The sequence below is a fragment of the Argentina silus genome (genome assembly GCF_951799395.1).
Source record: "Argentina silus genome assembly, chromosome: Y".
In the NCBI taxonomy this organism is placed as follows: domain Eukaryota; kingdom Metazoa; phylum Chordata; class Actinopteri; order Argentiniformes; family Argentinidae; genus Argentina; species Argentina silus.
Window position 1 is genome coordinate 37,600,835 of NC_139654.1, and position 21,814 is coordinate 37,622,648.

The 21,814-nt window shown below is 42.6% G+C and overlaps 2 pseudogenes across 2 annotated transcripts in view; both read right to left on the bottom strand.

Annotated features, from left to right (window-relative positions):
* The window catches only part of LOC310824105 (cytochrome P450 3A27-like), a 180,820-nt pseudogene that overhangs the window by 73,057 nt on the left and 85,949 nt on the right, over window positions 1-21,814 (bottom strand). The gene's annotated exons all lie outside the window — the stretch shown is intronic.
* Window positions 12,132-21,814, bottom strand: part of LOC310823664 (cytochrome P450 3A27-like) — a 42,822-nt pseudogene continuing 33,139 nt past the window's right edge. Inside the window, exons 3-11 of the transcript in view lie at window positions 17,362-17,461; window positions 17,115-17,228; window positions 16,577-16,655; window positions 16,318-16,466; window positions 15,869-15,996; window positions 15,677-15,746; window positions 15,340-15,500; window positions 12,549-12,768; window positions 12,132-12,345 (exon numbers count right to left, since the gene is read on the bottom strand). The product of the transcript in view is annotated as a cytochrome P450 3A27-like (transcript). The remainder of the gene's footprint in view (window positions 12,346-12,548; window positions 12,769-15,339; window positions 15,501-15,676; window positions 15,747-15,868; window positions 15,997-16,317; window positions 16,467-16,576; window positions 16,656-17,114; window positions 17,229-17,361; window positions 17,462-21,814) is intronic.

Consider the following 21,814-nt stretch of genomic DNA (forward strand, 5'->3'; position numbering starts at 1 on the left):
TCAGAGACAATCTAACGCCCCGTGAGAATCATAGGCTGAGGTGTAGCCAGCTACAACAACACAACTACAGTACACTTCAGACAGTCAGAGAGTGAAGAGTGGAAAGGATGAAATGGTGCGCTTGGAGCATCTCTTTATTGGGACAGGTGATGGGCGTTGCTATCACTTGCAAGTGTGTACAAGGCGTGATTCTGTGAATCAAGATGTAAATACAGTGCTCTCGGAAAGTATTCAGACCCTTTAACTTTTTCCACATTTTGTGATGTTACAGCCTTATTCTAAAATGGATTCAACATTTTTTTTTCCTCATCAATCTACACACAATACCCCATAATGACAAAGTGAAAACAGGTTTTTAGAAATTGTTGCTAATTTATTCAAAATAAAAAACTGAAATATCACCTTTACATAAGTATTCAGACCCTTTACTCAGTTCTTTGTTGAAGCACCTTTGTCATTATTGCGTATTGTGCGTAGATTAATGATTAGATTAATAATTTAATCTATTTTAAAATAAGGCTGTAACATAACATAATCCGGAAAAAGTGAAGGGGTCTGAATACTTTCAGAATGCACTGTATGTGTCTGTTATAGTCCCATTGTGTGATTGGTGTGTGTACTGATTTCTGGCACAGGCCTTAACTGATCCAACAAGTTCACCAATCATCAATGGTTTGATATGAAGTTGATGGATTTTAATGTTACATGCTACACCAGTGCGTGTGTAAAGTGTTGACATTGCGCGGCTGCTGTAGCAGCAACGCAAAATGATTCTTGGAGTGCTTGGAAATGGTATCAATGCTTTTTGGACGCTTAAAAACATATTCAATTAGTTTCATAGTATGGTAAAGTAATAGAAATCTTGATAATAGAAATACATACAATAGTGGTACCTGTATGAAAAACAAAGTGATTGTCCTCGTTTATATTTGGAGGTAGAGGACAAACCCCAACTCTAACATATTCAGACTTGACAAGACTCTCAACATATGTAGAGAATCCATAAATTAGAAGTTCCTTGCAGAAACAGACTGGGAGGGCTATTTATTCTGCATCCACATGTGCAACTGGTCACGTTTCTGGTGTAAGAGTAAATACTGCCATCTAGGGTTTAGAGATGGTTAACAGGAAATGGATACATTATTTTACGGATGTACTTTAGGCCTACGTTTGAGTAATTTAGCAGAAGCTCTTATCCAGAGCGACTTAAAATAAATAGCTACATTCATCTTCAGCTACATACATCACTGTCATCACAAGTAAGACTTTCTATAATAATAAATGCCACAAGCAGTCACAGTGGTAGAGAAAGGAAGTCAATTTAATTTAATGTTCAACTTAATTTATTGAACTTAAGACAACTATGTAAATTGATTTGCTATGTATCCCTAAATAGCGGCCAATTGTGTTGAGGTTTCCAGGCTAACGGTGTCGGCATGTGCAGTCCCCTGTCTTATCTCTGCACCCCCACACGCTCTCAGCCAGGGCCACATCAACAAGGCTTTTGACAGAAAGGCTCGTCCCCTGGTTTGCCTGATTGTGTACCAGCTGAGCCATCAGAGAACATGAGGGTTGGGGCATATCTGCATATCTGGAGCCATCGTTCATCTGAAATTAAAAAAGTAACATCAGAGGGGAGTGCAAGGTGAGACAAGAATTGGACAAATTCAACTGAGAGTTGAAGGTCATGGACTAAATGCTATAGTAAAACTAGCAACAATCACCTTCATCTACTTAGTCTATAGGTTCTCTACCATCTCTCTAATCGTCACCATGCTCACCTTCTTCAATGTCTCCCTCTCCTGTTCTAGCTTCTCTTTTTCCAGACTCTGTTTCGCTCTTTCTTCAGCCACCATCACCAGGGCCTCTCTCCTCTTGATGGCCTCTATCTCTTTCTCCATCTGTTTCTTATCCTTTTTAAATGTCTCCTTCTCCTTCCACATCTTGAGCATTTCTCGCTCCACATCCTGCCCGTCTCTTTTGATTTTCATCCACTCCTTCTTTATCATTTGCAACTCTGCTCCGACCTTCTCTGTCTTTCTAAGCATCTCCATTGAGGTCTCTTTTTCCTGCTCTAGCTTCTCCTTTTCCTGGCTCAGTTTAAGTCTTTCTTCGGCCTCCATCACCAGGGCCTCTCTCCTCTTGACTGCCTCCATTTCTTTTTCCATCTGTTTCTTGGCCTTGAGAAATGTCTCCTTCTCCTTCCACATCCCAAGCATTTCTTGCTCCACCTTCTGCCCGTCTCTTTTGATTTTCATCCACTCCTTCTTTATCATTTGCAACTCTGCTCCGACCTTCTCTGTCTTTCTAAGCATCTCCTTTGAGGTCTCCTTCTCCTGCTCTTCCTTCTCTTTTTCCTTGCTCAGTTTAAGTCTTTCTTCGGCCTCCATCACCAGGGCCTCTCTCCTCTTGACTGCCACCATATTTTTCTCCATCTCTTTCTCCATCTGTTTCTTGGCCTTGAGAAATGTCTCCTTCTCCTTCCACATCCTGAGCATTTCTTGCTCCACCTTCTGCCCGTCTCTTTGGATTTTCACGCTCTCCTTCCTCATCATATTTAACTCTGCCTCTGCCTTCTCAGCCTTTCTAAGTATCTCCTTTGAGGACTCCTTCTCTTTCTCAATCTCCATCATGAGGATCTTGATCCCACTGTCCATCTCCTCCCTCTCCCTATTGAACTCATTCCTGTCCTCCTGCAGTCTTTCTGCCTTTCTGGCCAGGATCTCCTCCTCCCTCTGCCTAACTTTTTGGTCCCTTCTCTTTTGTTTCTCATATTCCTCTATCTTTTTCTCAAACTCTGCCTTCTCTGTCTTAATCCTCAATACTCATATATATTTTCACCTCCATTGTTTTTATGCACCTACAGTAGATAGAACACAAACAAAAATGATTGAAATAATCTCCACACACCCATACTATAATACAACAGGAATGTCAGAAAGATTCCCCAAAGGAGAAAGGGATAACAATCTTTGAGTTTGCCCTACTGAATCAGTCAACAAATACCAGTACACCGATTGGCAGCAAAGAAATGTTATTATCTATAATGTGCGTTCGGCTGGCGTCATAATGGGTTTGGAATGACTATCATGGTAATTCACTGCCTAACAACTCTTATCAGCGTTCGATGCAATGGTTCGAAGTGACTTGGTCCTGTCAGAGGCCTATGTTAGAGTCAGCAAAAGCTTCCAGTGTGGGTTGGCTGGCTATGTTTGTTGACACGCCTTGAAATATAGCCTACAATTGTGGCCAACAGGTCAAATATCAGTGGCCATATAATGGGCACATTTTATTAACTGGAATCGGCCTGGTACAGGTAGGAGCATATAGGCTAATAAGCAGAAGACCTCGGCAAAATTAAAATAGCCCTAATTCAATTCATGCATTTAGGTCTCTCATAATAATAATACAAAATTTGGAATGTGTTTTTCATTTGTAGCCGACAATTTCAAATCCTGTGCAGTTGAGTGCAATAGACACACAAACAAAAACACAAACAAAACACTAACAACAACAAGAGGACAGGACCTAAAGGAAGGCCTTTCTAAAGATGTGAGTTTTTAGGCATATAGAAATATCCAACGCTGAATTCGACTTAATGGGAATATCATCTCCTAGTGACAGATATCTCTCAGTGACATTTTTACGCGTCCCTTGTCCAAATGCTGTAAAGGTAGTCGGCCTATGCCATCTCAAGTATTTACAAATACAAGTGTTATAAAACTATACTATATGTCAACTATACTACATCTCTGGCCTACATTAGCCTACCTCAGTCAGTAGGCTGTGTATAAGCGCCGAATCTTCCGGTTATAATCTCTTTATATCTCACTCTGGTAATACTGATTGCACAGGTTCAGGTTGCGTCTTAGCTCGTTATGCCACTAAACTAAAAGTTCAAGAACTTTGTGTATTATTGCAGAACATTCTCAATTCTGTGTACATATCAACGTCATAATGATACCAATAGCAACGCATTTTGGGTGGAATCCTAACTCCAAATCCGCGCGCGTAAATCTTGCATTCATGTCAATGGGAAATTGATTCGATTTACACGCGGATCTCGAGTTAGGATTCCACTGCAATACACATTTAAGTTTAAGTTCATTTGAATTTATAGTGCATTTTACCCACAATATACGGCTTACACAAAAGTAGCCTACAAGACAAATACAACATTTGAAAAAACATATTGCATAGAATCAAATTTGGGGATATACAGGGTTTTTTTCTTTATAAAGTACATTACAAACATAAAGTCTCATAAAGTACATTACAAATACGAAACAATTATTAGTCCTATTTTTTATTAGTAATAATAATAAGTCTTTTATATTTAATACAAAATAGATTAAATGGTGAAATTGGTGTGTATAAATATAATAAACTTGACTCATAATTCGTATAGTGCTGTTTTTGGAGTAATTACTAATTACTAGTAATTACTAGTGTGTGCGGACTGCGCTCTCTGTCCCGTCTTTCTGCTGTGGGGCAGCGGAGCACTCTGCCCCATCGTTGCGAGGGGAACAACGTGAGCGTGATTGGCGTAAGCAGGGAAAACCTCACGCAAATTATATTGGGTATGAATTCTGCCTAGCAACAGGTGGCGAAAAACTATTAAACGCTAATGTCGTTAACGTGGTCTGACATGACAGGAAATAATCACAAAGCAATTCAGTTCATCTACTGTACGTCTATCGCTAATGCTAGCTAGCTAAAGTTTTCACAATGAATCGTGTAGATTATTTGTTGACCATGCGGTTCAGTACATTGCCTTTGGAAGACAAGTTGGAGATAAAACGTTTAGGGCCAACAGGAATGGTTTGACAAAAAGAGATGGCTAACCGCTACCACCTCGAAACATGCGCTGTTCTGTTTCCCATGTATGATTTTTGGTGGAGACTATTTGGGCATCGGCTGGATTCAAAGACATTATACATCTGTCAGAACAGAACAGACACCAGCGACTGAACGGCCTTGACATGATTTCCATTGAAAATGCATTGATCCAGGGACAGATGGATTTCAACAGTAAAGTCATCGAGAGGTTTGCTGAAGCAACGAACCGCCGCGCTACTTTCCTATTCAAGTGAGCAGGTCTGTTTGGACATGTATGACAAATGGACAATGCGCCGTTCACTGTAGACTATATTGCTTTTGTTTTGTAGTCATTTTAAACGTTATACTGGCTGTGATATAAAGTGGAGGACTAAATGTTACGTATAGGCCTAATATCTAGACAGTTGATGGGCACACTTGTTACTTGTCGCTTTCAGAACCCTGGACTGGGCTCCGGCTGTATATTCATATAGTTCCGTTAATTAGCCTAGCCTACTTTCCGTGATTTAATGTGACTTTTGTAGTGTGTTATAGCCTCTGCACTGATGCTATTTATTTCACATTTAAAATAATACAATTGATAAAACCTGATTAAACTTTCCTACAAGTTAACGATGTGCCGAATGCTTGTATTTTGATTAAACATGCAAGTTATTGAAGACACGTGTCTGTCTCATCTTTTTACTTTGTTGCAGTATAGGCGTTCTGTGTCGCGCTGAAGCGTATGAAGTGTATTCAGTTATGGGGTTTACTGTACATACTTTTTCTCTGCACTGTTCCTGCTGCAGAGGATGCGTAAACGATTTTCCCATGTTGTTTTTTGGTTGTGGCCTGTGTTTATACATTTAGGCTATTAGTTGTATCCTACTTTTCAGTTTTACAAGTCAAATCTTATGACAGATGAGATGGCACTTCAACCGATAAAATGCAGGTACATTTTGACTACTGCTGCACTACGATACCCATAGATAGACCCAATACATTGGTAACTGCACTACTTATACAGCTCATATACTGCTTATACTGTTCATACTGCATTCTATATTTATTCTGCTTATAATGTTACTGTTAATACATATATTGCTTATACTGCACTACGTATACTGCTCATATACTGCTTATACTGCTCATATACTGCTTATACTGCACTACTTATACTGCTCATATATTGCTTATACTGCTCTACCTGTATATATTGTTCACATTGCACTTTTCTGCTTTTTTGCACTTCTGGTTAGACGCTAACTGCATTTGGCATGTTGTTCATTCTCATGTTATGATTTAGTTTGTGATTATACACACGTTTTTAGCGTGATGATAGAGACCCACTACCAGACGAGTACAAAACATACACAAGTCACATGCAAATCCCTGCACTGCAGACGACAGACAACAACTGTCTCTGTACAACGAGTCCTGGACCTCCACTAATAGACAGATACAAAGAGAGCAGCATACAGTAGCAGCAGAGCTCAGAGGCGAGGCGAGGCAAGGCAAGGCAAGTCAAGTTTATTTATATAGCACATTTCATACACAGAGGCAATTCAAAGTGCTTTACGTAAAATAGATAAAAAGGAAAGAGCATGAAAGAAAAATTAGAATAAAAATGCATAAAAGACATAAAAAAAAGAATAAAAGTCACAGTGCATTTTAGGGTCACAGTGCAATTATTAGCGCCAATTTAGTTTCAATTTAAGGCAAAAGCGAAGCCCTTTTTTTTAAATTTTTTCCCATTTTTGAAAGTAGCCAGTGTTGGGGCTGATCCTAGATCTATGTGTAACATAATAACTGAGAGACCTGCAGCAGGGCAGGTCCTCATCACTGGCTGTCTGCTTTGAGCTGGTTGTCGTTGGACTCCTGGCAGCGGAACAGGTCCATCTCAATGGGGATCTGGTGAGAGTTGACACACAGTTAAAGTATGAAGGAACGAGTAAAACAGATGTCAGCGTTACACTATGAATGTTACCTAATACAGTGTCACTGTTACGTTCGGGTAGCATTGCACTATAAATTCAAATAAACTCAAACTCCTGGACAACCTCTCTTGGGTCGACATACATTAAAATGGCCCTATGAAGTCTCGAGGGAGTTTTGCAGAAATACAAATAGCTTTTTTTTAAATCTCACACTTCCATCATTTAGTAGGTAGCCTATACTGAGGATGATTGGCGCCTAGTACTGAAAAATGCAATCTGGGAAATTAAATGGGGAGTACATACTCATGCAGTACGCAAGTACAGAATTGTAGTATGGGGGTTCAAACCCGGGTCTCCCATGTGGAAGACACAAACGCTACTATTAAGCCAAGAGGACATCCTCAAGGTCTGAGGGCGACACTTCAGTTTACATGTCTCAGGCAGGGCTACCTCATCACGCGAGTGTGATTCCAAAATCACCTCTGCTACATATAGAAACGCAACAAAGTCATAGGTACAAAATTATATTTACAATCATTGTATCATTATTTTGTCTCACCTCTGTCTCTTTGCAGACGGTGAAGTTGAACCTCTGTAGAATCTCCACCATCGCCAGTTTCATCAATACCAGAGTGAATCGCATCCCGATACAGTTCCGTGGGCCCAACCCGAACGGCATGTAGGTGTATGGGTCGATGCTCTCCTTGTTCTCCTTACTGAACCTACACACGGAGAGTTCAGAGGAGGAGGGGTTAAAGAACATATCAATTAAATCACAGTAATATGATGGTTATACATGGTTGAAGAAACCTGTTTGTGTTTGGTCGTCGCATTTAGGTTTGTTTTATGGTTGTTTGTGGAACACTGCTCTTATCGTTGCTGTTGTGATTGATATTGTGGTTGTGGTTAAGATGTGGCCCATTACCTCTCTGGTTTGAACTCCTCTGGGTCTTCCCACACATCGGGGTCACGGTGCAAGGTCCAGATGGGTATCATGACGACCATACCCTTGGGGATGGTGATGCCGCTGATCTCAACAGATTTCTTGGCGACTCTTTCAAGTCGATGGGGTACAACCTGAGAGACTCGTTGATCACGCTGTCTAGATAGTCCATCTGCATCAGAGCCTCGTACTGGATAGGAGCCTGCACAGGGATATTACACTCACATGAGCACTAGTGATTGGTCGTTCACGTAGCCGTAGCCCAGAACTAACTCTTTTTCGTCGCAAATCTGAAGAGCTGTTAGTTTTTTGTGTTTTTTGGGGGGGAAATGAACACAGTACTATACTTATTCTAATCTGCATAGCCTAATTTCATGACACCCGCATACAGAACGCCATTACTTTCAATGTACGTGTGTAATAGTGTCTTGCTTTTTTGTTATACATGAATAAACAAAAAAATCGCTAAATAATGTTATCTTGATAATTAGAAGAAAATACATTTAGATTCCACTGAACAATGTAAATGATAGATGTACACAAGGATCAATCAGAAGTCAAAATGCCACTAAACTGGGCTGCTTTTAGTGGATTGACTGCTTGGAATACTGAATGTGCTACAGTCTATTATTTCCTATCACAGTCGACAGACTACAAGAAAACTGTCAGGTGGTTCAAATGTGAATAACTTGGTATCCATTCCATTAACTGTGGCCGGGCAGCACCGAACAGCCCAGAGAACATTACCATGGTGCTTTTGAATATTAGGTCCCTATCTGGCAAAACCTTTATTGATCTTATCTCAGAGCGAAAGCTGCACTGTAATGTTTTTATCTGAAACCTGGCTAAACATGAATGCATGTCAGTCTATTAGAAGTGGGGAAAAATATATTTTCACTCTATTATTTATCTAGCCATGTCGCTGAGCAGATGAGAATTTCATGATGAATATGAATATGAATAGTACACCATCAACAGCTTCCTCCTGTGATAATGATTTAGCAACCAGCTTCAACACCAAACTAAGGGCAACTATCGACTCTGTAGCACCAGTCAAACTGAAAAAGGCTGTGGCCAAATTTAAAAGAATTTGCAGAAAGTCTGAGCGGACAAAAACTTCAGGTCCACCTTGATATTCTTCGAGAGCATCTTTCTGCTTTTAATAAGGCAATAAAAAAACGCCAAGACAGACGGGATCATTTCTCAAAATTGATAATGAATCATAACAACTCAAACAGTGCTCTTTTCAACGATTGACAGCCTTATAAATCCCGCCCACAAGACACCTGGTGATCTGCTCTCCACCTACAAATGTGAGGAATTTGCAACATACTTCTGAGATAAGAGAACCAATATTAGGTGAGGAGGATCACTCAGGCAAGACCTGAAGATGTGTTTGATGACTTGTTACCCCACCTTCCACCACATGGAAGCACTATGAACTCTTTTGCAGTGGTCATACAGAAATGCTCAGCAAAGTGGGGGTCTGTTCATCTGCACCTAAAACTACCATGGTGAAACCCCTCCTGAAGAAAAGTAACTTAGACTCTTCAGTCCTTAGCGATTTTAGGCCAATCTCCAACCTTCCCTTTTTAAGCAAAAAAATAATAATTCTTGAAAAAAAGGTGTTCAAACTGTTAAATAATCTCCTTCTTCCCAACTGTACCTTTGACATGTTCCAATCTGGCTTTTGTGCCGATCATAGCACTGAGATAGCACTATGTTGTTAAGTTATTAACTAGGTTCTTAATGACCTTAGAATTAATTAATTAATGCTGATGCCAAAATGCTCTTTGTCCTTGTCCTGGTCAAACTGTCTGCACACTTAAAGACACTACTTACAGTAATACTAAGCACCAGGCAAAAAAACAAGGTGTTACCATTGACTCAGATCTTAATTTTGAAACCCATATCAAGAATGTGACTAAAACATATTTGTATCACTTAAAGAAGAGTAAGTAAGTTTGCCGGAAATCTGCCATCGTGGAGAAATTCTGTCTGAAGTTGTCCAAACAACAACATCCTCCCTAATAATAATATATCCCCCCGAAATGAACTTGCAGTGTTGGACATTAGCTGTTGTGTTTCTACATGCGCACACGATTGGGAGAGGCAGCCACCAGAGAAAGGTCAGTCTACTCCCCTAGAACACCCCTGGCACTCACAACATGTTTATATGCAAACCGAATGTCAGGTAGGACACTGCATTTTAAAAAGCGTGTTTTCCGAACCAAAACAGCGTTCGTAAATGAAATATTTATTCATAAGGGATTTATTATAAGGGATCTTGTTCCCTGATCGCTACCGATTAAAGATAGTCATTACAACCGTTAGGAAGCTTTTAGAAAGCTTGAATATTACATGGACCTTTACAGAACACAGCTGTAAAGGTGCAACCTTTCCTCTCGCAGGCTGACACTGAGAGACGAATGCATGCTTGTATTACTAGCAGCCTTGATTACTGTAACACTCTCCTGTCTGGTCAGGTACTAGCCTTTTAACTATTCTGAAGATTCCAACAACACCTATCTACTTCCTGTTTCAAATGAATAATACTGGGCAGAAGTCTGCACAGGGATGCTACAGACACATTAGCACACTGTAAAATACTGTCACCTATCTAACCATCTGTTCCAAAGCAATAGTAATAGATACTGTAGGAGTCTGCAGTGCACAGGGGTTACACACTCATCAGTACCCTCTAAAATACTGTCACTATCATATTTCCTGTTCCACATGAATAGTACTATATAGGAGTCTGCAGAGGGGTTACCTTGTTGGGAAACACAGTGTGTATCTCCTCCTGCAGCTTGGTCATGATGTGAGGGTTGGTTGCCAGATTGTAGGCCAGGAAGGACAGAGAGCTACTGGTGGTCTCATAGCCAGCAAAGATGAACATCATTGCCTGGGACAAGATCTCATGGTCACTCAATCCTATGATGATGGGAGAAATGGGGTGGTAGGTGTGTTTGAAGGTATAGGTGTTTGAGGCAGGTACTGTATGTGTGTGTGTTAGATGCTAGTATACAGTGTGTGTGTGTGTGTGTGTGTGTGTGTGTGTGCGTGTGTGCGTGTGTGTGTGTTTAAGGCAGGCACCTTTACTCTGCTCCTCTCCCTTTGAGTTGCTGTCTTTCTGCGAGTCTATCATCAGCTGCAGGAAATCTACCCGACTCTGGAAGCAGGCTTACGTCAGATCAAAATCACATGAGAACTACCAGATGCTACCAAATCTCTACAATTGTATTACACAATACTGGCTGAAGATCGTATATTTGATCAGATATATTTACATACCTTCCTGGTGCTAGCCACGCGATTGGACTTGATCTTCTGAAAGACAGCGTAGAAGAAATCTGTGACCGAGGCAGGGAATAGGGATACCTCCTTGTTTGCCATAACAGGACCCATGAAGGGGAAGAATGCTGGACGGACAGGAAATGCCACGGTTACAAACAGGAACAGGAAATACCATGATACGTGACTCCAATCCTATTCAATGCACAGCCCTGTCCAGAAACAACTCCTAGGCTCTATCCCTAGACACTTCTGTATCCAATCCACTCAGATCTCCAAGTGTCCAGCATTTAGGAACTAGAGGTTGGTTCTGGACAGGGCCCATGTGTTTGTCAAATGAGTAGAGCGCAAACCATTGGCAGTGTGGTTTATGTCAGTCTAATCAATGAAATCGATAGCTTCATTTATTAAGGCAAAAGCGAAGCCCTTTTTTTTAAATTTTTTCCCATTTTTGAAAGTAGCCAGTGTTGGGGCTGATCCTAGATCTATGTGTAACATAATAACTGAGAGACCTGCAGCAGGGCAGGTCCTCATCACTGGCTGTCTGCTTTGAGCTGGTTGTCGTTGGACTCCTGGCAGCGGAACAGGTCCATCTCAATGGGGATCTGGTGAGAGTTGACACACAGTTAAAGTATGAAGGAACGAGTAAAACAGATGTCAGCGTTACACTATGAATGTTACCTAATACAGTGTCACTGTTACGTTCGGGTAGCATTGCACTATAAATTCAAATAAACTCAAACTCCTGGACAACCTCTCTTGGGTCGACATACATTAAAATGGCCCTATGAAGTCTCGAGGGAGTTTTGCAGAAATACAAATAGCTTTTTTTTAAATCTCACACTTCCATCATTTAGTAGGTAGCCTATACTGAGGATGATTGGCGCCTAGTACTGAAAAATGCAATCTGGGAAATTAAATGGGGAGTACATACTCATGCAGTACGCAAGTACAGAATTGTAGTATGGGGGTTCAAACCCGGGTCTCCCATGTGGAAGACACAAACGCTACTATTAAGCCAAGAGGACATCCTCAAGGTCTGAGGGCGACACTTCAGTTTACATGTCTCAGGCAGGGCTACCTCATCACGCGAGTGTGATTCCAAAATCACCTCTGCTACATATAGAAACGCAACAAAGTCATAGGTACAAAATTATATTTACAATCATTGTATCATTATTTTGTCTCACCTCTGTCTCTTTGCAGACGGTGAAGTTGAACCTCTGTAGAATCTCCACCATCGCCAGTTTCATCAATACCAGAGTGAATCGCATCCCGATACAGTTCCGTGGGCCCAACCCGAACGGCATGTAGGTGTATGGGTCGATGCTCTCCTTGTTCTCCTTACTGAACCTACACACGGAGAGTTCAGAGGAGGAGGGGTTAAAGAACATATCAATTAAATCACAGTAATATGATGGTTATACATGGTTGAAGAAACCTGTTTGTGTTTGGTCGTCGCATTTAGGTTTGTTTTATGGTTGTTTGTGGAACACTGCTCTTATCGTTGCTGTTGTGATTGATATTGTGGTTGTGGTTAAGATGTGGCCCATTACCTCTCTGGTTTGAACTCCTCTGGGTCTTCCCACACATCGGGGTCACGGTGCAAGGTCCAGATGGGTATCATGACGACCATACCCTTGGGGATGGTGATGCCGCTGATCTCAACAGATTTCTTGGCGACTCTTTCAAGTCGATGGGGTACAACCTGAGAGACTCGTTGATCACGCTGTCTAGATAGTCCATCTGCATCAGAGCCTCGTACTGGATAGGAGCCTGCACAGGGATATTACACTCACATGAGCACTAGTGATTGGTCGTTCACGTAGCCGTAGCCCAGAACTAACTCTTTTTCGTCGCAAATCTGAAGAGCTGTTAGTTTTTTGTGTTTTTTGGGGGGGAAATGAACACAGTACTATACTTATTCTAATCTGCATAGCCTAATTTCATGACACCCGCATACAGAACGCCATTACTTTCAATGTACGTGTGTAATAGTGTCTTGCTTTTTTGTTATACATGAATAAACAAAAAAATCGCTAAATAATGTTATCTTGATAATTAGAAGAAAATACATTTAGATTCCACTGAACAATGTAAATGATAGATGTACACAAGGATCAATCAGAAGTCAAAATGCCACTAAACTGGGCTGCTTTTAGTGGATTGACTGCTTGGAATACTGAATGTGCTACAGTCTATTATTTCCTATCACAGTCGACAGACTACAAGAAAACTGTCAGGTGGTTCAAATGTGAATAACTTGGTATCCATTCCATTAACTGTGGCCGGGCAGCACCGAACAGCCCAGAGAACATTACCATGGTGCTTTTGAATATTAGGTCCCTATCTGGCAAAACCTTTATTGATCTTATCTCAGAGCGAAAGCTGCACTGTAATGTTTTTATCTGAAACCTGGCTAAACATGAATGCATGTCAGTCTATTAGAAGTGGGGAAAAATATATTTTCACTCTATTATTTATCTAGCCATGTCGCTGAGCAGATGAGAATTTCATGATGAATATGAATATGAATAGTACACCATCAACAGCTTCCTCCTGTGATAATGATTTAGCAACCAGCTTCAACACCAAACTAAGGGCAACTATCGACTCTGTAGCACCAGTCAAACTGAAAAAGGCTGTGGCCAAATTTAAAAGAATTTGCAGAAAGTCTGAGCGGACAAAAACTTCAGGTCCACCTTGATATTCTTCGAGAGCATCTTTCTGCTTTTAATAAGGCAATAAAAAAACGCCAAGACAGACGGGATCATTTCTCAAAATTGATAATGAATCATAACAACTCAAACAGTGCTCTTTTCAACGATTGACAGCCTTATAAATCCCGCCCACAAGACACCTGGTGATCTGCTCTCCACCTACAAATGTGAGGAATTTGCAACATACTTCTGAGATAAGAGAACCAATATTAGGTGAGGAGGATCACTCAGGCAAGACCTGAAGATGTGTTTGATGACTTGTTACCCCACCTTCCACCACATGGAAGCACTATGAACTCTTTTGCAGTGGTCATACAGAAATGCTCAGCAAAGTGGGGGTCTGTTCATCTGCACCTAAAACTACCATGGTGAAACCCCTCCTGAAGAAAAGTAACTTAGACTCTTCAGTCCTTAGCGATTTTAGGCCAATCTCCAACCTTCCCTTTTTAAGCAAAAAAATAATAATTCTTGAAAAAAAGGTGTTCAAACTGTTAAATAATCTCCTTCTTCCCAACTGTACCTTTGACATGTTCCAATCTGGCTTTTGTGCCGATCATAGCACTGAGATAGCACTATGTTGTTAAGTTATTAACTAGGTTCTTAATGACCTTAGAATTAATTAATTAATGCTGATGCCAAAATGCTCTTTGTCCTTGTCCTGGTCAAACTGTCTGCACACTTAAAGACACTACTTACAGTAATACTAAGCACCAGGCAAAAAAACAAGGTGTTACCATTGACTCAGATCTTAATTTTGAAACCCATATCAAGAATGTGACTAAAACATATTTGTATCACTTAAAGAAGAGTAAGTAAGTTTGCCGGAAATCTGCCATCGTGGAGAAATTCTGTCTGAAGTTGTCCAAACAACAACATCCTCCCTAATAATAATATATCCCCCCGAAATGAACTTGCAGTGTTGGACATTAGCTGTTGTGTTTCTACATGCGCACACGATTGGGAGAGGCAGCCACCAGAGAAAGGTCAGTCTACTCCCCTAGAACACCCCTGGCACTCACAACATGTTTATATGCAAACCGAATGTCAGGTAGGACACTGCATTTTAAAAAGCGTGTTTTCCGAACCAAAACAGCGTTCGTAAATGAAATATTTATTCATAAGGGATTTATTATAAGGGATCTTGTTCCCTGATCGCTACCGATTAAAGATAGTCATTACAACCGTTAGGAAGCTTTTAGAAAGCTTGAATATTACATGGACCTTTACAGAACACAGCTGTAAAGGTGCAACCTTTCCTCTCGCAGGCTGACACTGAGAGACGAATGCATGCTTGTATTACTAGCAGCCTTGATTACTGTAACACTCTCCTGTCTGGTCAGGTACTAGCCTTTTAACTATTCTGAAGATTCCAACAACACCTATCTACTTCCTGTTTCAAATGAATAATACTGGGCAGAAGTCTGCACAGGGATGCTACAGACACATTAGCACACTGTAAAATACTGTCACCTATCTAACCATCTGTTCCAAAGCAATAGTAATAGATACTGTAGGAGTCTGCAGTGCACAGGGGTTACACACTCATCAGTACCCTCTAAAATACTGTCACTATCATATTTCCTGTTCCACATGAATAGTACTATATAGGAGTCTGCAGAGGGGTTACCTTGTTGGGAAACACAGTGTGTATCTCCTCCTGCAGCTTGGTCATGATGTGAGGGTTGGTTGCCAGATTGTAGGCCAGGAAGGACAGAGAGCTACTGGTGGTCTCATAGCCAGCAAAGATGAACATCATTGCCTGGGACAAGATCTCATGGTCACTCAATCCTATGATGATGGGAGAAATGGGGTGGTAGGTGTGTTTGAAGGTATAGGTGTTTGAGGCAGGTACTGTATGTGTGTGTGTTAGATGCTAGTATACAGTGTGTGTGTGTGTGTGTGTGTGTGTGTGTGTGTGTGTGTGCGTGTGTGCGTGTGTGTGTGTTTAAGGCAGGCACCTTTACTCTGCTCCTCTCCCTTTGAGTTGCTGTCTTTCTGCGAGTCTATCATCAGCTGCAGGAAATCTACCCGACTCTGGAAGCAGGCTTACGTCAGATCAAAATCACATGAGAACTACCAGATGCTACCAAATCTCTACAATTGTATTACACAATACTGGCTGAAGATCGTATATTTGATCAGATATATTTACATACCTTCCTGGTGCTAGCCACGCGATTGGACTTGATCTTCTGAAAGACAGCGTAGAAGAAATCTGTGACCGAGGCAGGGAATAGGGATACCTCCTTGTTTGCCATAACAGGACCCATGAAGGGGAAGAATGCTGGACGGACAGGAAATGCCACGGTTACAAACAGGAACAGGAAATACCATGATACGTGACTCCAATCCTATTCAATGCACAGCCCTGTCCAGAAACAACTCCTAGGCTCTATCCCTAGACACTTCTGTATCCAATCCACTCAGATCTCCAAGTGTCCAGCATTTAGGAACTAGAGGTTGGTTCTGGACAGGGCCCATGTGTTTGTCAAATGAGTAGAGCGCAAACCATTGGCAGTGTGGTTTATGTCAGTCTAATCAATGAAATCGATAGCTTCATTTATTAAGCACAAAATGACTGAAAGCTATATGGGGGCAGTTGTACCGACTGTGAGGAACAGTGGGCTGAAGATGTCAAACTTGAGCATTTTCTTGATGTTGGTCACAAAGGGGTCGGAGGGGTTGTGGAGGGAGTCGATGTCGACACTGAATGAAGTACTGACGACCACATCCATACTGTATGGTCCAAAGAACCTGGAACACAACCACACAATCTCTGACCACCAGAACCACAACCACAAAATTAAAGGGGGAGTTCACTGAAATTACAAATTCACCTTATCGTCTCAGAGATAAATACTCACTCTTTTAGTTCAATGGGCTCATCGTTATCAGCCGTCTTCTTCAGAAGTTACCAGAGTGCTGCTTCATGATCCTGAGCATCTGAGTTGGGAAGGATACATGGAAAAATATCATGATTGATACGTGGATTAATATGTGCAAAACATATATTAATACCATGTTTGAAACAGGAATTATTTTAATGTTTATATAGCCTGAGAATATACATCCATACAGGATACATTATGTCAAAGAATAAGTGACTCCAAAGATGAACTATTATTCTATACTCTGTCATCTGACCACTGAACTTATCGAAGATAAGATCAAATATACTTTATTGTCCCGGATGAAAATTTGTCTTGGATTAATTAATTAAAGTTGCTGCTTCACACAACAACAAACAACAATGAATACACACTATACACATAGTACAAATCACACACACACTCTCACACACACACACACACACACGCGCGCGCATCAGAGTTGTTAGTCATTCATTTATTTGTGTTGTATAAAGGAATGAATGAAAGAAGGAGAGGAGAGATGGGACTGTACCTCTTTGATCCGCCCACTGGTGAAGGAGGGAGACAGGACACTGCGGATCCGTCTCCATGCATCATCCTCAGCGATAAACACGGCGTCATACAGAGGCCCGTTGAGATAGATATTCTAGAAAAATAATAATAATTATATACTGCAAGATTAACCTACTATTAATAATGCTATAATAACAATGATATTATCTATTTAAGGAGTCCTTATGTTTTTTTCCCCATACAACAACTTCAATTCAGCGTATTACCCTCCTGTTAGTGAAAAGGGAGTTGCATTCCTTGATGAGGATGGTTTTGATCATGGCTGTGTCCATGATACACAGGATGGGCTGACGGCCATCATAGATCCTACAGACCAGCAAAAACAAAGATAGCCTCAATTCTTCGTGGCATTGATTCCACAAGATGTTGGAAACATTCCTTTGAGATTCTGGTCCATGATGACATGATTGCATCACTCAATTCCTGCAGATTTTTCAGGTTCACTTTCAAGATGTGAATCTCCCGTTCTACCACATCCCAAAGGTGTTCTATTGGATTCAGATCCTGGGAAGGCCACTGAAGAACACTGAACTCATTGTCATGTTCATGAAACCAGTTTAAGACAACTTTTGCTTTGTGACATGGTGCATTATCATGCTGGAAGTAGCCATTAGAAGATGGGTCAATTGTGGCCATGAAGGGATGCACATGGTCAGCAACAATACTCAAATAGGCTGTGGCATTCAAGCGAATATACCGTAGATAGAGACAGACAGACCCATCACAGATCCTGCACTCTTAGAAAAAAAGTGCTACCTAGAACCAAAAAGGGTTCTTCTTCCACTCTCCCTTTGAAGAAACCTTTTGGGTTCCATGTAGAACCCTTTTCCACAGAAGGTTATACAGTACCGTGCGAAAGTAATGGGACAGTGAAGCATTTTTTCTTCTTTTTGGAGTTGAAATGAGAACGTAGAGATTCTCATCTTTTATTTGATGTTATTTGTGTACATATTGGTTTATCATTCAGAAATTACAACACTTTTATGCATAATCCCGCTATTTTAGGCTACACAAAAGTGATGGGACAATTGGCTTGACAGGTGTGTTCCGTCACATAATTTGTGCAGTCTGCTATTGGTGTCTTGTCAACATGAGGACCAAAGAGATGTTATTGAAAGTCAGGGAAGCCATTATGATGCTGAAATATCAGAAAAAAATGAAACATTAAAACCTTAAACCTACCAACATCAACAGTTTGGAACTTCATTAAAAGGAAAGAAAGCACTGGTGAGCTAAGAAATCGCAAATGGCAAGGAAGACTTCCAGTGGATAACCAAAGAATGCTCACCATAATAAAAAAAAAAAAAAAAAAAAAAAACTGCCCCATAGATTAGGAACACTCTCCAGGAGGTAGGCGTCAATGAGTCAGAGACTACCATCCGCAGAAGACTTCACCAGCAGAACTACAGAGGCTACACTGCAAGGTGCAAACCACTACTCAGCCACAAAAACAGGCTGGCCAGGTTACGGTTTGCTAAAAAGTACCTAAAAGAGCCTGCAGAGTTCTGGAAAAACATGTACCGGAGAAAGTGTGGAGAAAAAAAGGAACTGCCCAATATTCACAGCATACCACATCATCTGTGAAATATGGGGGAGGGGGTGTTATGCCTTGGGCATGTATGGCTTCCACTGGAACTGGCTCACGTCTCCTTTGATGAGGATGAATTCGGAAGTGTTCAGAAACATCTTGTCAGTCCAAGTACAAGTTAATTGCTCCAAACTCATTGGACGGCATTTCACCATACAGCAGGACAATGACCCAAAACATACTGCCATAGCAACTAGGAAATTATTCAGGGCCAAAAAGTGAATCCTATAGAATCCTATAGAACATGCATTTAATTTGCTGAAGAGGAGGACAAAACATCCTAAAAAAACAAACAACAATCGCTACAATATAGGTCTGGCAGAGCATTACCAGAGAAGATACCCAGCGTCTGGTTGGGTCAATGGGTCACAGACTTTTGCACTTTTGCATACAAAGGATTGGGGACCAAATACTAAACATGAGTGCTTAATTTGGACATTTGCATAATGCAAAAGAAGAAAAAATGCTTGTCCCATTACTTATGCAGGGCACTGCAAATGGAACCCATAAGAGTTATTCAACCAAAGAATCCTTTTAGAACCCTTTTTTTCTTTATTTTTTTAATTACATTTTTGCCCTTTCAATGACATGGAGGGAAGACACAATCACTTCCGATTTGAATTCTGACGTGTCGTGGCTCCTCTTTATTCATGCAGTTTGAGACGTGCTCAGAGGCAATATAGGAGCCTCAACCAATGAGAATCCAGGATGTTGTCAAACACTGGCAACGCACAAGTTGTGTTTGGGACTGTAACAAGTCCGTGACACAGAGGCGGAGTCGAGGTACTGTTTTCTGGGAGTATCCCGTTTATTTTCATAAAATGTTAGTAATAATTCCAATGTTCGTAATAATTTCAATGTTCGTAACACAACGCCACTCGGCGACTTTCCAGTCGCCCTCCTTCTCCCTCGAACGCCGAGGCACACACATCTTAAACCATCTAGTCAACGAGGCTTCATTTGCAACAGGTGTGCAACGGAGCCTCGCCGACGTCACCCTGGCCACGGTCCTGTAGCTCCCTCTACAGGCCGAACGCTGCATGTCCCCCCACATACCCCCACCACCCGACACAGGCCGGGGACACGACGGCTGACAACCTACTCCCCCCCCCCCCTGCACGGGAGAGGAAGTCTGCCACGACCATCTGCGCCCCCGGTCTGTGCACGACCGAAAAGTTGAAGGGCTGCAACGCGAGATACCACCGGTGGAGCCACTGGAGGGGAGCATGGTCGGAGTAGAGGGTGAAAGCGCGACCCAGCAGATAGTAGCGGAGGGCGCCGACCGCCCACTTGATGGCCAGGCACTCCTTCTCCACCGTGCTGTACCGGCCCTCCCTCTCCGATAGTTTGCGGCTCAGGTACAGCACCGGCCGGTCAGCCCCCTCCACCCGCTGGGTCAGCACTGCTCCCAGGCCTCTATCCGACGCGTCCGTCTGTAGGGAGAAAGGGAGGTTAAAATCAGGCGCATACAGGACCGTTTCTCCACAAAGAGCTCCCTTAAGGGCCTCGAACGACCCCTGGCACTGGCCCGACCATTGGACCGGATCCGGGGCACCCTTCCGGGTGAGGTCCGTCAAGGGACTGGCCAGCTCTGAAAACCCCGGCACGAACTGCCGGTAATAGCCAGCCAGCCCCAGGAAGGCCCTCACCTCCTTCTTTGTCTTGGGCCGCGGAGTGGCTGCGATGGCCGCAGTCTTTTCAATCTGTGGCCGCACCTCCCCCCGACCCAAGTGGTACCCCAGATACCGGATCTCCCTCCGCCCGATCAAGCACTTCTTCGGGTTGGCCGTCAGCCCCGCCTGCCTCAGGGACCTCAGGGTCCATGAGGCGCTGAAAAGTGGCTGGGGCTCCGAACAACCCGAAAGGGAGCACCGTGAACTGGAATAGCCCGAGCGGAGTGGAGAATGCAGTTTTCTCCCGGGATACCGGCGAGAGTGGAATCTGCCAGTATCCCTTCGTGAAATCCAACGTCGTGAAATACTTGGCCGTGCCAAGCCGGTCCAAGAGCTCGTCAACCCGGGGCATCGGGTAGGCATCGAACTTGGAGACCGCATTAACCCGTCTATAATCCACACAGAACCGTATAGCCCCATCCGGCTTGTTGACAAGCACGATGGGGCTACACCAGTCACTGCGGGACTCCTCGACCACACCCAGCTCCAGCATGGCTTCCAATTCCCTGCACACAATGTCTCGTTTGTGTACCGGCAACCTATAGGGACGCGTGCGCACCGTTAAACCCGGCTGCGTTTCTATGTGGTGGTCGATAAGCGTAGTCCGACCGGGCAAGGGAGAGAACACGTCCGCGAACTTAGCTTGCAAATCTGCAACGTCCGTGGCCTGGCTAGCAGAGAGATGGTTATCAATACCGACCGGAGTGCTAACTTTTGATTTTGGGACTTCCGGACCGAACTCATCTCTCTCTGGAATTATTGTAGCCAGAGCAACAGTGACCACGTCGTTCCATTTTTTTAGGAGATTTACGTGATACACCTGCAAGCTATCCCCCCGGTCCGAGCGTACTACCTCGTAATCCACGTCCCCCATGCGACGTGTGACCACACCTGTAAATTCTCGCAGGTTAGTTCCCCTGTCGTACAGTCACTTTTGACGCTCCTGGGCTTGCAGCAAATGCTCGCGTGAGATAACCCCTAGGGCGTGGAGCTTTGTGCGCAAGTCCAGGACGTATTGAATCTCATTTTTACTGTCGCTAGACCCTTCCTCCCAATTTTCTTTAAGAAGGTCTAGGACACCCCGAGGCTTATGCCCGTAGAGTAATTCAAACGGGGAAAACCCGGTGGAAGCTTGGGGGACTTCCCGTACCGCAAACAACAGGGGATCTAGCCATTTATGCCAATTCCGACTATCTTCGTGTACGAACTTCCGGATCATTGACTTCAAGGTCCGATTGAACCACTCACAAAGGCCATCAGTGGCCGGGTGGTAAACACTGGTTCGAATCGCCTTGATGTTCAACAAGCCATACAGTTCCTTGAGGGTGCGTGACATAAAATTAGTGCCCTGATCGGTGAGAATCTCTTTCGGGATTCCCACGTGGGAGATTACTTGAA